The sequence below is a fragment of the Hylaeus anthracinus genome, unplaced genomic scaffold (assembly GCF_026225885.1).
Source record: "Hylaeus anthracinus isolate JK02 unplaced genomic scaffold, UHH_iyHylAnth1.0_haploid 5, whole genome shotgun sequence".
Lineage (NCBI taxonomy): Eukaryota > Metazoa > Arthropoda > Insecta > Hymenoptera > Colletidae > Hylaeus > Hylaeus anthracinus.
Window position 1 is genome coordinate 8,677,040 of NW_026535322.1, and position 5,048 is coordinate 8,682,087.

The window sequence follows — 5,048 nt, forward strand, 5'->3', positions numbered from 1 at the left end:
GGATTTTTGTATCAGGAGCACATGATGTGCGAAGAGGTGGCACGTTTGCGCCTACGGACAGGCAACCGGTCCGACAAGTCTGTCAATACGAGTTGCCAAATTCAAGGGGCCAATTTTTGATCGATTTCGGAAATCTGGCCGATTTTGGATTTTTGTATCAGGAGCACATGATATGCGAAGAGGTGGCATAACTCTTAATTGAATATCGATACTTACCTTTTGTATCAGGGTATCACGATGAACGAGAAGATAGCATAAATTAAATTTTGGCTCGAATTTTACGCATTTTATTAGGAGGACATGGTATTAGAAGAGTTGGAATAAGTTTTAAAACTAGTTCGATACTTACCTTTAAATATGCTGGGAAATGAAGAGAAATGAAGGGAACTATTAGGAGTCCATAGGAGTTATTAATAGATATTAGAGGGGGTTGGAAAGTGTTAGGGTGTGTTTGGAGACGATAGAGAGTGTTTGAAGTTGTTAGAGGGTGGTAGGAGTTGTTAGTGTGTATTAGGAGTTGTCAGGAAATGTCAGGAAGTGTAAAGGAGATGTTAGATTGTGTTAGGACAAGACGTGATTTCTACGATCTCGATCTATCTGAAAAAATGTCGAAATATGCATATCGATCTCGAATTTTCGACAGTTCAAAATGTGCAAACATTCTCGGAATATATTACTAAAGAATTGAATATCAACACTTATAATACACACATTTGTTTTATTAGAAACGATATACAATTTTTGCAGTTCTTAGATTATACGGTTTTAAAGATTTCATTTCGCACAGAATGCAAGTACATTACAAATGCGATAATTTTATGTAATTTAAATATAGAAAAAAAAGTTCGCAGCTATTAGCTCTCACTATTACTCGCGACGAAGGATTGGTCGTCACGAATAATACCGATTACCAGGTCTCACCACGTGGAGGTTGCTGCGACTGGAGACCCGGAGATAGAAGGAATCAAAGTTCCTTCGATCTCCCTCTACATAGAGTATACATACATACATGCATACTCTACATAGAGTCGACGAGCTTAATACTAAGTACGAAACCATGGAAATCAAAGAAAACAAACTCCCTTTGATTTTCAAAGTCTACGTCTGACTCTGCCAAACAATTATTCGAACTAAGATCGTGAAGCTAAATTGAGATCGCGACACGACGCGACCATGAAACTGGACTTACTGAGCCAGTCCCGTTTCCTCCTGTTGGATCTGGACTCGAGAGGAAGACGACCGACGCCTCCGAACCAGTCCTCTACTCCCCGCACCCCGTTGAGAGCCACTATAGGACACGACTTGCACCTGTCTCACTGCGCTTTGGACTTACTGCACTGCGCCGGGAGCCTGGGACTACACTAAACGTGATGCAGGAAGTAGAGGACTGATCCGGAGGAGCCGATTGTCTTCCTCTCGAATACAGATCCACCAGGAGGACGGCAACCGACCTTTCTGTCCAGTTACACAGTTGGTCACTACACTTATCACATCAAGTAATTTTAGTGACCGAAGTGGAGAACTGAGAAAGAATCGAACAAATGATTAATAATTGTTTGGTAGAGGACAGACACTCGTACACGCATGCCTTAAAAGTAACTAAGATACATGCCTTAAAACTAAGCAAACTAAAATAAGGTATCCACAAGCAATAGCCAAACTACAATAACTAAGGGAAACTACATTACGCAAAAATAGGAGGACGCGAGACGCGGACGCACGATCGCGAGATCCGTACCGACCGAAGGATCGTTGAAGAATGAGCTCTCGCCCTTCTATTCGCGTACCTGCTTGGGCGCGGTCGTGCGTCGTAGATTGTTTGTGCCTCTCAACGTAGAGAAGGGGAAGGGCGAACAACAACCACGTGACAGGTCGCTTCGAAGGCTCGTTGAATTTATCGAGACAATAATTCGTGATGATTTTACATTTTGGTATCAGGAGAACATGATATGCGAGGAGGTCGTACGAGGAATATATGATACATATTTTATTCTGGCCCGATTTTACATTTTGCATCGGGAGAACATGATATTCGAAGAAGTGGGATTAATAAATTCGGCTGTTTGTCGTGGCTAAATACGATTGAATACGACGCGCCACTGGTACTTCGCCGCCATGAAATTAGAAGCCGCGTGGAACGTTGTGTCGCGTCGCTTTCGATTCGTGACTGCGTTAACGACCATTATCGAAGTAACCCCCTCGCCAGGCGCAACTTTTTCCCCCGTTTAATTAATCGATCGACGAAACTGGGACACTTCGGAAAATGACACGCTACAGGGTTTCCTTTAGAACATGTAATTGCACAGCCGGCGACACGCGAGACGGTTCGCGTGCAAACAAAAGGCTGCCGCTGCATGAAGTTTACTGAAATTAAAATATTCAAACGCTGCATTTAACTCGACAATTTATCGACAAATCCGTCGCGGTATTTTCGCCATCGGTCTCATCTAAACCAAACCATTCACTCCTGACAAAAATAAATATTTACGCTTGTCGAGAGCTTGCCGATAAAGTACCGCAGGGATGAGAATGTCACGATAAGTTTCGTCGCTGAAAATTTCCTTTCTCCAGGAGGATTGTATTCAGTTTCTGCATTCCGTTTTCTGGGTTACCTTGAACCTATTAACATAAACAAAGACTGGTGATATCTATACTATATATTTAATACTACATCTACCACGACCAGTCGAACGATCGTTTTCAAACTTTTGTGTACAGTTCTTTTATACAATATAAAAATTATATACAATTGTTGCATATATTATTGAATTTAATATGACGTGAAACTCATTTGACCAATCGTAGTAGAAATAGATGCAAATGAAATGTCGGTAGGCTTAGTGTTAAACGTTCCGAGCGTGATAGATTTTTATCCCTCTTATAATTACGTACCTAGACCAAGTTCCGAGCAATGATGACTAATAATATTCTTCATACGTAATTTGAATTTCTTCTATGATTAAAATTATGCTTATATAAATTATGCTAATTTTTCTATAAGGACGAGCAGTATCTACTAAGAAATTTTCTTGGAATTATTTGAAGCGTCGAGAAACACGGTGGCGAAGTTTATAGAATTTTCTAGTTAGTCGCCGAAGAAGTTTGTTCCGTTTCCCGAAAAATGTTTCATTTCGCGGTAGCAGGATTTTTGCTTTTCAACGTCATAGATCGGGGATGGAAGGCGAAACGGGAAACACGCTGGCAGCATTGCCGAACAACCGCATCGCACAAATTGTCCACTCGGAAAAGTCGGTGAAATCGTGTGTACCTTAGGGCTTGATTTACATCGCGGGTCGTTCGCAGCTTCCGGATTTTTCAAACGAACCAATGAACGCGTTCACGCTGCAGTCGAGTTTACACCGCGTCGGATAACAGGCGAACGCAATGCGACTGGACCGTTGGCGTAAATCGATCCGTAGAGTGTTCGCCGTGACAAACGTTGCTCGTAGTTTGCTACCGCGCGATCTACAGGTGCGTCTGGGGACACATTCGATCCTAGATATTTATCAGAGAACGAAGGAAAAAAATGAAAGTAATAAGAATAGGTGAAATTTCGATGCTGAAAAAGAAAATGTAAAATCCCTCGACGATTCCCGCGTTGATAACTAGGGAACCATGTTCAGCTCAAGAAGGGTACGAAAACAAATACTTCGTTTTACTTTTTTCTTGTCTAGGATGGATTTGACTCGTGAATTTGGCAAGATTAAAAAATTAAATACTACGACAAATGTTTAAGTATCTAATCTTGAATAGCTCTCGAGACGAAAGAACGTATAAATACCAAGGAGTTACGTACGTCGCATTGCCAAACAAACTTGGACGATCACGCGGTCGCGATTACTTAATTTCTAGTACACTAATACGCCTGCGCGGAGAGATTCTCGTTAGAAAGAATTCTCAGGTATTATCGCGAGAATTAATCTTAATCCTCGCTAATCGCTGTTGAGTTTATGAGACATCGAGTCAACGAATGTCGCTCGGGCGACAAAAATAGCAAACAAAAGAGAAATAAGTTGTTCACAGATGGGTGTCTCGTCTCCGTGGCCTGGACACTGAGAGAGACGCGCGATGGAAATGTTAATTAACGGGTGTGTAACGCTCGCGGCCGTGATAATAGGCTGCAGCGGTTGACATTTTTCCTCTTAAAGCCGTTGACAAGGCACACGGCACCGTCCAAAAGCTCGTGACACCAAGTCAACGACCAAACGGAAGGAGAAACAGTGTCGAGGGGCGACGGTTTCAGCAACGATCTCGTGACCGACGCAGTCCTCGACGTACAGCGAAAAGTACCTCTAGGGATAAGTAGAGTTTAGTTCATGAGACTCGCTTGATCAAAAATAGAACTAATTACATTCCAGCAACTGAGAATTACATATTTCGGAAATGATCGAAATTTAGATTATTCGAAAAATTACACTATTATTATAGTTTCAATCTTCGCAACTAGAGGTTTTGTTCGAAACCGTCTGCTGTAAATGTCTTCTCCGATTGCGAGCTGCCATTGCCTGCGATTCCGTCACCCAAAGGGACGTCCTGCAAAACGAAACGGAAGCCACGACGATCGACTTCGCAGGTGAATTCGTAGGTGACGTCCCGAAGGAGTGACGGAGGTGTGGGCGGGGTACAAAGGGCGGGTTGGTGGCAAAAACTGTGAAGCGCTCTGTAGAATTTTCAATAAGGCGGGGTCGGAAGAAGAAGATTAATGCAACGCCGCCTGGGGACCTTAGGAGACGACAGCGACATGACTGTCAAAAGAACATCCCCAGAGGCGAAGTCCATTCGCTCCTGCGAGTCCGCAATCCCCTTCTCTCTTCCATGGTTCCATCTTCCTTTTCTTCTTCTGGTTCTCGTCGGTTCGGTCCTTACCTTTCTCTTCGCAAGCTTTTACTCCTCTCCGGTCTTTATGGAATTTAAATCTGTTCCCCGTCTTCTATTCCAACTTCTTCTCGCTACAATAACACTTGCCCTCAGCTTTCGTCACCTGTATGTTTCTACTTCAGTCTCCATTTTACCAACGTACATGCGTTTATTTCTCTTGTCCTTTGCGG